Source organism: Vombatus ursinus, unplaced genomic scaffold, assembly GCF_900497805.2.
Source record: "Vombatus ursinus unplaced genomic scaffold, bare-nosed wombat genome assembly UNPS02003292.1, whole genome shotgun sequence".
NCBI lineage: Eukaryota > Metazoa > Chordata > Mammalia > Diprotodontia > Vombatidae > Vombatus > Vombatus ursinus.
In genome coordinates, this window is record NW_020943070.1 from 14,081,767 (window position 1) to 14,094,386 (window position 12,620).

Genomic DNA, 12,620 nt, shown 5'->3' on the forward strand with positions numbered 1-12,620 from the left:
AATCCTGCCTCTGACATTTATTATCTGTGTGACCTTGGGTAAGTAATTTAGCTTCTTTGGTTCTTAGTTTTTTCACCTGTTCAATATGGGGGCTGGATCAAATGGCTATTGGTAGAACTGTAGAACTGTGATCCTATGAAAGCAGTCATCTTAAGTTCATAACTTTAGAGTTAGAAGAGATCTTAGAGACCACAGGGTCCTACCCTCTTATTATACAGTTGAGGAATTTGAGGCATGGAGAGGTTTGTATAGGGTACAGCTAGTACATGTCTATGGTGGAATTTAAGCCCAGGTCTTTGTGACTGTGTGTCCAGAATGCTAGTCACTGCTCCATGCTCCCTCTAAAGTGCATGATCATCAATAATTGATTAGATGATGATTTGATCATGTCATCAAAAAATTGATTAAATAATAATAATACATAACATAAAAATGTTAGTGTTTTAAGGTTTGCAAAGTTCTTTATATATGACATTTGACTTTTGTAACAATTCTGTGAAGTAGATGAGGAACCTGAGGCTGAGAGATTAAGTGACTTGCCCAAGGTAACACAACTAGTAAAGATCTGAGGCATGAATCAAACTCTGGTTTTCCTGACTCCAAGTCCAACTCTCTATTATCCACTATATTACCTAGCAGCCTAACCAGGAATGTTTGGCCAGGAGAAAAGTAGTCTTCAGAGGGTCACGGTAGGGAAGAAGGAATGATGGCAGTCTTCATGTGTTTGCATAGGTGCCATATGAAAGGGAGATTGAATTTATTCTGTTTTACCCTAATGAATAGTAGCAATGAAACACCCCATAAGGCAGATATTAACTCAATGTTAAGAAAAATCTTCCCAACCCTTAAACCTGCTCCAAAAATGGAATGAAATCTTTCTCAGAAGATAGTGGGATTTTGTTCAGTCGAGATCTTTAAGATTGAATGACTACATGTCGGGGGTGTTGGAACAGAGATTTTCAGACAGCTATAAGCTGGATTAGATGTCTTCTAAGGTCCCTTCCAACTATGAATATTTGTGATTCCTGGGAACAAAGACTAGGAGGAAATGAATTAGATGGACAAAGTCCAGAAGGTTTTGGGCAAACCTGCTCTATTTCTGCAGCCCACTATTTGCTGCCTTCACCATCAAACAGCTTTGAACCCAGTTACTATGGCCCCCTTGGAATTCTCCCATTACTACCCCCCCCAACCCTTTCTCCATGAATTTCTGGTTCCCACCTAGACAAACAGTTGAGCTAGAAAAGTGAGATAGAATATGGTGCTTGTGTTTGGGGAGAAAATAAAAAGGTGACTTGGATATCAAAAAATGCTCAAGCACAACAAAATGATTAAGAATGGTAAATGAATTTGTGAGAAGTTCTATATATAGTACATTTAGCCTGACTGAGCTATGACTAAAAGGAAATAGGATAACAATCTACAAATATTTGAAAGGTCTACGTGCCAAAAGAGGAAAGAAATTGTTTAGCGTGAAGTATGTTGCCATGACTAGGTGAAATGGAAAGACATTAGCAAGAAAAAAAATAACTTAGTGAAACACCTGGGTACCAGAAAGGGGTTCCAGAGTCATGGAAAATCTGGTTATTAAACTGTTTCCCAAGGAAAGTGATTGACACTCCTCTATTGATGTCTCTGAAAATGCAAGAGACTAGGACGCTGAGGAGGGAAGGTAGCTCTCATGTGGTAAATATTTGTTTAATTGAAACAGCTCAAAGATGCCATCTGTCTTTTTGAACAGATTATTGTTGATCATAATAATATTTCCTATTTATATCATGTTTTGCCATTTTCAAAGTGCTTGTGCTTCCTCTCTGAAGCCCAGGGAAGTTGTACGGGCTTTATTATCCCTCTTTTACAGATAGGGAAGCTAAGATCAAGAGAGATGAGAAGACTTGCCAAGGGACAACTAAGAAAGACAATCTAGATTTGAACCCAGCTCTTCTTGCTCCAATTTCAGGATTATCTACTGTTCCATAATGACTAGTATATATGGGATTCTCTTGATTTGGTGGGGCTCTATTAAGAAAAAATGCCATATGAAATGATTCAGGACAGTAAAACGAAAAGACCACCGTTGGAAGCAGAGATCTGGATTCAAGTCCGGTTTCTGATGTATACTGTGTTACAATATAGAAGTCTTCGATGCTCTCAGCGTCGCATGCAACATTCCAGGTCTAAAAGTTACAGAGTATTGAATCAACTTTCTGCCTTGGTGGAAGGAATTTCCGCAACTAGTCTCACCTAGACCAGTGAAATCAGATGTGCAGAGGCCACTATCCCAATGATAACCTCTGCCTCTATCTTGCCTACCCCTTCCCTCTCAGAGTCCACTCCACCATGTATATTCAATATTACTTATGGCGATAAGCCATATTTGTGTAAATCAATGAACAGTGAACAAAGCATATATTGCAACAATGTCTAAGTACTGTCATACAAATCATTACTTTAGTTTAATTATTCAACATAATAAATTGTTAATCAATCATCAAGCATATATTAAACATATATTACAGATGCCCAGATGCCCAACTTCTGTGAAATTTATCTCATAGCTTTAAAAAAATTGATTTCATATTTTATCTACCTTAAAGCTCAACATTAATTGTCCTGTAATCAAGGCGATCTTTTATGCCTTTTAGCATAATCTGCTAAAAAAGAAAAAACAACCCAGTAACTTCTGCGCTTATACATTTATAACTCCCACTCCCTTTGATTCCATTGGTTGTTTCATCCCATGTGTAGGACTAAATTAATTTAGTCTTTGCTCATCCCACATTTCAATGAATTTAGTCCTTACACATTCCCCATCTCAACTCTCCTCCCCTGCCTACTCATTCCCTCATCTCCTATTGTTAAAAGTTGCAAGATTCTTTTCTGGCTTCTAGCTTAGAGGAGACACTGGTCCATGAAGTTTTGAGTGCACTAGTTAGGGTTCCATGCTTAAGTGAAGATGGCATCTGGAGATGTGGACTTTACCTAGAATGTCTGCCTGCACCACTGGAGATTATGGTATTATTAAGACAGACTAAGTGTTCTTGCCTTAAGATCCTTTAGGGCAGGAATTATTTCTGCCTTTCTTTGTATTCCCAGCACATAGCACAATGCCTCACACATAATATATGTTTAATATATGTTTGATGATTGATTAACAACTTATTATGTTTAATAATTAAACTAAAGTATTTATTTGCAGGACAATGCTTAGAAATTGTTGCAATATGTGCTTTGTTCACCGTTCATTGATTTACACAAATATGTCTTATCACCATTAGCAGTTTTGAACATACATGGTGGAATGGACCCTGAAAGGGGAGGAGTGGGCAGGATAGAGGCAAAGGTTATCATTAGAACAGCAGCCAAATTAAAAGTTCCTGGTGAGTTTCCATTATGTGGCTGGAAAGTATGAAACAATTCAGGCAGGACAAAGTCAAATCCACATCCACTCTTCAAATCATGCTTGCCCACAGGAAATGAGTTGTTTGGAAGTTGGCATGGAAGTATTTGATATGCACATATATATCACGAAGATATTGCTATCATAACTATTTGTCATCCGGTGAAAATGACATTTGGTGTCTTATTGCCATGTTAGAAATTGAAGGTAAGTCAAGATTACTGGTGTTCTGCTCATTTAGCTCTTCGTTGTTTTGTGCTAGTCTATCCACATTTTTCTACAATCAATGAGCTCATCATTTCTTATAGCACAGTGCAGTAGTATTGCATTTCAATCATATACCACAACTTGCTCTGCCATTCCCCGATTGATGGACATGCCAACAATTTTCAGTTCTTTGCCACAAAAAAAGAGAGTTGCTATAAATATTTTATAATATATAGGTTCTTTTCCTTTTTCCCTAATCATCTTTGAAAATAGACCTATTGGTGGTATTGCTGGGTCAAAGGGTATAGGCAGTTTAAGAACTCTGGGCATAATTCCAGATTGCTCTCCAAAATGGCGGGATTAGTTCACAGTTCCACTAACAGAGAATTAGTGTCTCATTTTTTCCACATCCCCTCCAACATTTGTCGCTTTTCCCTTCAATTATTTTATCCTATCCGACAGATGAAAAATGTTATCTCAAGTTTGTTTTAATTTGCATTTCTCTAATCAATAATGATTTAGGGCATTTTTATATGACTATAAATTTTATACAGTAACAACAATATTGTATTAAAAACAACTTTGAGTGACTAAGTCATTTTGACTATTATAAATACCCAAATTAACTCCAGAGGACCTATGAAGGGAGACGCTATCTTTATCCAGAGAAAGAACTGATAAATAGAAGAATGTATAGAATGATTTTACACACACACATACTTATACATATTTGTGTCTAATGGTAGCCATCTCTAAGGTGTTCATAAATTTAAAAAAAAAATTAAAGTTTCCTGGAGTTCTAGGTTTGTAGTTAATTATTATGGGATCATTATTTTGGCAACTTAGCGTCTTAAGAAAGGAGTGAAAACTTCCAGGCTCATATCTGCTACACAAGAGATGACAAAAGACGAATAAGAACAATAAACCCTCATCATCTTCACAATACATTGGATCCTAAACCAGTAGGACCTGATTACAAGAACACTTAGGAAGATAAGCAACTGTCACCCAATGGAAATGACATTTGGTCAAGGTACATTGTTGCCATGTTAGAAATTAAAGGTAAGTCAAAATCGCTGGTGTTCCAGGGTTTCTAGCTGATCATTATGGAAAGGTAGAGACTTCCACGTGCCACCTGAAGTATACCAATAAATTTATTTGCTTTCTTTTTTAGCAGCATGATCATGATGGAGAGTGGACAGTGGATATTTCTATAGACAACTCTAGACCTTAACTTGCAAAGAAAACACTTTTATGCACTGTTACAAGATGTTATTTCCTCACCCAGGAATCTCTCATACCAATGAAGTCACAAGTCTGACACCTATCCCTATTTCTATAGCACTTTGCTAACCTTAATGCTAAATATTTTATCTTCAAATAATTACGTGATTTGCCCATACTTTGACTTTAATGTGTCAGTGGTGAGATTCAAACTTGGTTCTCCCTGGATTTGAAGTCCACCATGCTACAAGCTTTCCCCAGCCCGGCAACAGAGGATTCTTTTTCCCTCTGATCAGTTCCCAGCAGCAAAACTCTCCTTCCAATCAACTTAGAAAAAGCAAATACTATTTTTCTCCATTCAGGTCAATGGAGTGGGGAAAAGGGAGAAATACAAGCTCTAGGTTATTTTCTCAGCTCTCATTTTAAATGCTTCTGCCCCCTATGAACTATCCATTTGGCTAAGCTGGAGTCCTTTCAAACAACAGAGCATAGTATCACTTCTCTCAGTTTTCTCCAAGCAGCAGGATGCAGTTTCAGCTTCTTTTTCTCTGCTTCTACTTCTTTTTTTTTTCTATCGATGTTCTGCTTCAAGAATGGGGCAAAGCTTTGCACTCTAAATGCCAGTTGCTTACTCTTAATGATTTTTGTAGTTTGTGAGAGGATGAATTATTAGGAAACAATCTCCACCGAAAAGCCTTAGAAATGTTGTGGCACACCGGCTCTGGAGTTTAAAGACCTGGATTTAAGTCCTGCCTTTGACAGGTCCTACCAGTGTGACCTTGGGTAAGTCATTTAATCTGCATGGACGTCAGTATCCTCATCTGTAAAATGAGGGTATTGGACTAGATGTACTTCCAGTTTTCTTCTAACTCTAGATATATAATACCAATTTTGCCTGTAGTAAATGTGTAGAATTTACCCTAAACATTCAAATTCTGTTTCCAATTCTAAAAAAATAACTTTATATTTTGCATATGGTTATATGAGCACAAAGTGGTACTGGCAAGTAAATTAAACCAAGATGCTAATCACTCCTGAGCTTATGGCACTGTTTGAACAGGCCTGGGAAACTCGCTAACTTTGTGTGTTTTTAGTTCCTGAGCAATACGCACCCTTCTTGGGTGTGACTTTTTGATTTTTCTTTCAAATTTGACATACGCTGCCTCATAGGAGAAAGGAAAATACAGCTGCCCGTCATCAACTTGTTCAGCTATTCCTGGGGCTATATCTACTTGAATCTACTAATAGTATCTTCCCCCAGAATTGTTTGATCTCTTTCCTGGCAAATGTTCAAACAACTTAATAGGCTCTCATGTCTATTAAATATGTTTCTCTAAACTCCCAGATAGTTTTTACAGGAAAAATACAAATTGGGTTTATAAGCCCTAAATAATTTCATTCTCCTCCCTTCTGGGTTGTCCACTTTCCTTTCCAAACCCCATGTATTCATGCAAATAAGTAGAAAAGATTTCTGGTTTTAATAAAATTTCAAATGAATAACAAGGAACTTAAAATACTGTTTAAATAGATAACAGTTCTAAACGCTAACAGCTAAGTCTGTAATATCAGGGGAGTTTATGACATGAATTCTTGCCTTCACCCTGTTCTCCGATGAGAATGGATAAAATCAGAAAAGAGACAAAATGAGATAAGTGTGGAGCAAGTCTCTACTCCTGGGAGGGACCTCTTGTTCCATATCAGGTTGGCACTAGCAATCTCTGGGCTGTTCCTTTTCAATAGGGCAGGGTCTCCAGCACCCAGGATTTCTGGGTCAAGGTCACAACAGCCAACTCCTCAGTGGAAAAGTTCATTATAAGGACCCTGGCTAGATCCCAGATCCTTCCACAAGATTGTCATTCTTGGTTTGAATCTTCAAAGGTTAAAAGCCCCTACTCTTGGTTGAGGGTAGAGTAAACTCCATCACTCTATCCCAACCAGTAAGAACTAAAAGACACTCCAGATGAAAGCACCCATATGCCATCTAGCTTTCAGACCTCTGATTTGAGTTGACTTTTAGAATGAGTACTACAAATATAATGACCCATTGGCTACCCGCCTTTTGTGGTATCATAGAAAGCGCACTGGACTTAGTGTCACAAGACATGAAGCTCATTGAGTCTCTGCTTTTCCTTTTCTAGCTGTGTGAACTTCTATGAATTATCCCTAATGTTACAGAGACCTCATCTATAAAATAAGGGAATGAGAAGCAGCATTGCACATTAGAAAGAGAGCTGAATTTGGAGTGAGAAGACCAGGGTTCAAATTCCATCTCTGACTTACTAACTGGATGAACCTGGACATGGCACTTAACCCCTCCAGACCTCAGCTTCCTCATCTGTAAAATGGAGGAAGTAGAGTAGATGACCTTCAAGATCCCATCCTGTGGCAACATTCTATGATTCTTAATAATCTACCAAGTAGATACTTTAAAAGTACTCAAAAAATAAATGCTCTTAACCACTTCAACTGTATAATAAGTTAAGTAGATGTTTGTGGGCTAGTCCAGAAACTTCACAATAATTTGAAACATGGTTTATATGGAAAAAAATATGTTCCCAGTTCTAAGAAACCAATTCACAAATGAACTTTTGGAACCCGAATCTATTTGTGATAGATTTGTAAAAACTCACTCTAAATTAATAATGAATCCTTCCAAAAAGAATTTACATAATTTAGTTATGGTCTTGTTACATGAAATGCTACAAAAAGTTGACAAGAACACAGTTGTTAATTTTTATAGATGCAATAACATTATTGGTTTACTAGCACTTGGGACTAACTTCCAGATTAATGTGCTTAAATAACGAAATTTTACATCTTTCCTCACATCTTCCATTGAGTTAAAGAAATGAAAACAAACTAGTTGATTAAGGAGAAATGTGCCTTACAGCACAATCCCCTCATGGCACAAGGCTAGTTTCCTGTAGTCATATCAGTTTCAGGGATCTGCTTTTCTCCAGCCAGAGGCTTATTGTTTCAGTCATTTTTATCATTGACCTCTCATTGGCTCCAAATATGATTTTGAAGAATGCCTTTATGAGGGGCAGCTAGGTGGCACAGTGGATAGAGCACCAGCCCTGGAGTCAGGAGGACCTGAGTTCAAATCCAGCCTCAGACCAAACATTTGACACTTACTAGCTTTGTGACCCTGGGCAAGTCACTTAACCCCAACTGCCAAAAAATTTTTAAAAAAGTAATAATTTTAGGGGCTCAGAATCTTAAGGTTAGCTAGATAAAGGATGCCTCAGAGATCATCTAGTCTGACTCTCTCATTTTTACAGATGATGAAACTGAAGCTTAGAAAGGAGAAATAACTAACCAAAAGTCATACAGAAAATAAATGTCAGAGTTTAAAGGGCAGCTAGGTGGCACGCTTCAGATCTGGAGTCAGGAAGATTCATCTTCCTGGGTTCAAATCTGGCCGCAGACACTAGCTGTGTGATCCTAAGCAAGTTACTTTGTCCTGTTTGCCTCAGTTCCCCATCTGTAAAATGAGTTGGAGAAGGGAATGGTAAGCCATTCCAGTATCTCTGCCAAGAAACCCCCAAAGGGGGTCATGAAGAGTTTAGACACAACTGAAATGACTCCACAACAATTACTTCTTAATCTTATAGGAAATAAAATGTAGACAGCATTCTAGTCCAAGTTCTATAATTTCAGATGGCTTGAATTTCTTCTCCCGTAAAGGAATCCTGTTGACCAATTCAAATAGATGTGAAAAGACTGATTCTATAGCCAAAATATTTATTAAGTACCTATCATGTCGTAGTACTGTGCTAAGCAAAGCGCTACTTACAGGCATTAAAAAACAAATACATGTATATTTCTAATAATGTTATCTCATTTGATCCTCACTACAACTCTTTGAAGTAAGGGCTATTATTGTTGATATTTTACAAGTGGGGAAACTGAGGCTAAGTGAGACTTAACGAATGGATGAATGAGAAAGCATTTATTAAGTACTATACTAAGTGATAGGGATACAAAGGGAGCTCACACTCATTAGGATAGCTGTAGGCTATTGGAAAGACCAAGGAGTCTTAACATAGCAGCAGTAATGTAGATGGCAAGTCCCAGAGGACCTTAGGTTATGGCAGTAGGTCAGAGAATGGTGCCAAAGGTAGGCTGGGCATAGGGGCAGGTCAGATGGTAAGGCCTAGAGGCCTGTTGGCAGTCAGTGTCAGGCAGATGGTGAGGGATCTCTGTTCTCCAACTCATCAGAAGGAATAGAATTATTGATTGCCATCTCATCCAAGCCATGTGAGCTTGAAAGTTAAGCAGCCTGGATGGGTTCTAGGTTAGCCCAGAGAGGGAAAGGAATCAAAGGGGGAAGGCTTTATACCACACTGTTGTATCTGGTTTTCTTACACCTCTTGGCGATTCCTGATGGGTTCTGGGACTGCCCAGAGCTTAGAGAGGGGATGGGAAAAATAAAAAGAGAGGGATGGGGAAGAATATGCCCCATGATGGTGGTTGTTCCTCCAACTGGCCCTCTGGATGGGGTCAAGCAGCTTGCCCAGGGTCCCATACTTTAGTAAGAATCCAAGCCAGGATTTAAACTCAGGTCTCCTTGACCACAAGTCCAGCATTCTATCTATGATAGCAATAGGTCTCTAATGGGATTCTAGAAATAGTTCTGGAGTACATATGAATGCAAATAAATATGAGTATTGAAGAAGGGCTTGATTGAGGGTGAATGGACTTCCAACTAAGGCTGGGGCTATGCTAAATAAATCGACCTTTCTAAATGTCCCAAAGTGGTTGTAGACCTGGTCCCTGTCCTCAAGAAATCAAAGTCATAAAATTGCTGGCAAAGCAAGAAACACATGAAACAGCTGAACAGCAATACAAGGGACTTAGGCTTTAAGCTATTTAGAGTGAGCTAAAGCATCAAGTCACCTTGAAGGGCAGAGACAGAAGACAGCATGGACCAGACAAATCAAGCTACCAATACCACTTTGAGCATCATTTCCCCTGAGATCCTGAAGGAGATAGCCCAAGACCCTGAACCTAAGAGCCTTGAAGATAACTGTGCCTCCAAAATCACCAGGTTAGGTTCCAGCTCAGTCCCCACAGCCATCATTGTGGGAAGAAATCATTGTGGAAAGGGGGTTCACCTTCTTCAACACCACCAGCGCCAACTATTAATCAAATGCCATCAATAAGCAGATAGGCACACACAGGAGCTGTGAGAGTGGTAGTACCCTCCCTACCATCATTTCTGCTTCCAGCTCAGCCTTCACAGCCACCATCTAGCGGAAAAACTCCTGTGCAGAAAGGTCCAGCATCCCCACCAATTACCAGCCAATTACCATATACAGGGCAGGCAAGCCAGCCTAGTTGCAGTAGCAAGGCACCATGAGGGAGAGGAAAGGAGGCAGTACATACCAGGCCAACTCTGATGGGGACATAAACCCCAAATCCTTGAGAATAGCAGTGCCACCATACAGGTGCTCACAGCCTCCATCTTGGGAAACAACCCTTGTGAAAACACAGACTGGAAACTGTTCCCTCAGCTGCTTACAGCCACCACTACTGAACATCCAGAAAAGAAACTCCTTGCCACCAAAATCTTTAATACTATCAATGGTACAACATCAGAAACCAGTATGACTTAGCTAAAATGAGAGATTTCCTGAATATATTTCATTTATCCAGGTTGCTGTTTTCCCTTCAATACTATAAGTGATCTTGGCAATTTATGCCAGAAAACAGGTAGGGAGGTGTATTTGTGCATGCATTGATGTGTGTATTTGCACATGTGTGTATGTATACACATATATACAGTCCTATGTACCTTACCAAGTTTGAGAACAGGGACACCTGGTGGATGAAAGAAGAAAAGGAAGATTTCTTTTGTTCTCCATTTACTAAGTTTAACTGTGGTGGGCTGCATTGGAAGCTCTAGGCTTGAAGTGAGAAGAACCCCAGATGGTGACATTTATTTATTATTTGTGCCTTTTCATTAGCACTTGCCCCATGACTGGAATGCCCCCGCCCCACACTTCTGCCTCATAGAATCTCTGGCTTTGTTCAGGACATGACACAAGTACCTTTTCTACGGGAAGTTTCTTCATATCCTTCTAATTCCTCTTTCCGCAACTACCTTATATTTAGAAATTTTGTATTTATGCTGAATATACCTGTTCTATATGTACTTATACAGACTATGTAAATATACATGTTGTCTCCTATGATTAGAATGTCACCTCCCTGGGAGCAGAAATTGTTTCTTTTTTTGTCTTTATATATCCCCAAGCACCTGGTGCAGTGCCTAACACATAGTAAATGATTTTACAAGTTTTTGTTACTTGATACTAGATGCATTACTACCTCTCTGGAACTCAGTTTCTTCATCCATAACATAGGGATAATAATACATTGACTATTCCTGTGTCATAAGGCTGTTGTAGATCTGAAAATGGCTTATGAAAGAATCCTTTTGACTGTAAGGTAAATTAACTTTAGAAATAATGTTGTCCAAGTAACAAATGAATTTGAAGTATATCTTAGGTGGTCTCGTCCTCTGGTCTTTAAATATGTAACTGATCCATATACTCAGCCAATTTTCCTTAATCTATTCAAACTGGATTTGACCAGAACATAACTTCATTCTTTCTTATAGGACAAGGATGTGACCTTCCATTACACAAGATAAAATCTGATACTCTAGTTAAATTATGTAGTGGCGGCCACTGAAGTGGAAGAGGGGAGCTCTTAAATTCCAAATAAAAAAAGGATGATGCATTTTAATACTTCTAACTGAATATTAATTAGTGCTATCAGTGCCCTTAAGTTTTAAATGAATTCTAGGACATATGTGTTTCCCTTGAAAATTCAATTTAGTATTGCCAGAAAGTAAGAAGAATACAGAGGTGATTTGATGCAGTTTTGTCTAAGAGTATTAATAATAGCTGATATTCCAAAAGCATTTTGTGGCTTGCAAAGTGATTTACATGCTTCTTTTGAGCCTTACAATAGCCCTATTATATTGCTCTTTCAGGTACTATTATTATTCTCATTTTGTAGATGAGGAAACTGAGGCTCATCCGCAGGGCTGTTTCTCAGGGTGGCAGCTCTGGGCACTAGGCTCACCTTGCACATACTGCCTTGTGTCTCTCCCTCAGGGAACCTTGCTGCTGCAACTAAGCTGGCTTGCCTGTAGTGTGTGGTTACTGATTGATAGTTGGTGGGTCTGGCTGGCCATTTCTTCATAGGAGTTGTTTCTCTGGATGATGGCTATGAAAGCTGAGTCAGGGATGACCAATGTGGGAATTTGTTTTGCTCTACTATGCATGTTTATATTGAGAGTTTCATTTTTTTCTCCTTTTCAATGGGGGGCAGTGGTAGGGATAGAATAGAAATTCATATAAAAATAAATACATTTATTTAAAAAATAATCATTCACATTTATATATCTCTTGAAGGTTTATAAATAACCCTGCTCAAACTATTTTGTGAGACAGGATGGATGGAAGAAGGAAAGAATGAAGAAAGGAAAGAAGGAAGGGAAGGAGGGAGGGAGGGAGAGATGGGAGAGAGGAAAGGAAAGAAAGAGAGAGAAAGGAAAGAAGGAAGAGGGAGGAAGGGATGAAAAAAGGTAGTTAGGAGGGAGGGAGAAAGGAAAATAGGAAGGAAGAAGGAAGGGATGGAGGAAGGAGGGAAGGGAGAGAGAAAGGAAAGAAAGAAGGAAGGAAGGATGGGACAGAGAGAGGGAAGAAGTGAAGGAGAGAAGGAACTAGGAGGGAGGAAGAAAGGAAGGGAGGAAGGAAGCAAGGAAGGAAGGAAG

General features: G+C 38.9%; 1 protein-coding gene across 1 annotated transcript in view; it reads right to left on the reverse strand.

The window, feature by feature from the left end:
- PTPRR (protein tyrosine phosphatase, receptor type R) overlaps positions 1 to 12,620 on the reverse strand; it is a 352,189-nt gene that overhangs the window by 262,073 nt on the left and 77,496 nt on the right. The gene's annotated exons all lie outside the window — the stretch shown is intronic.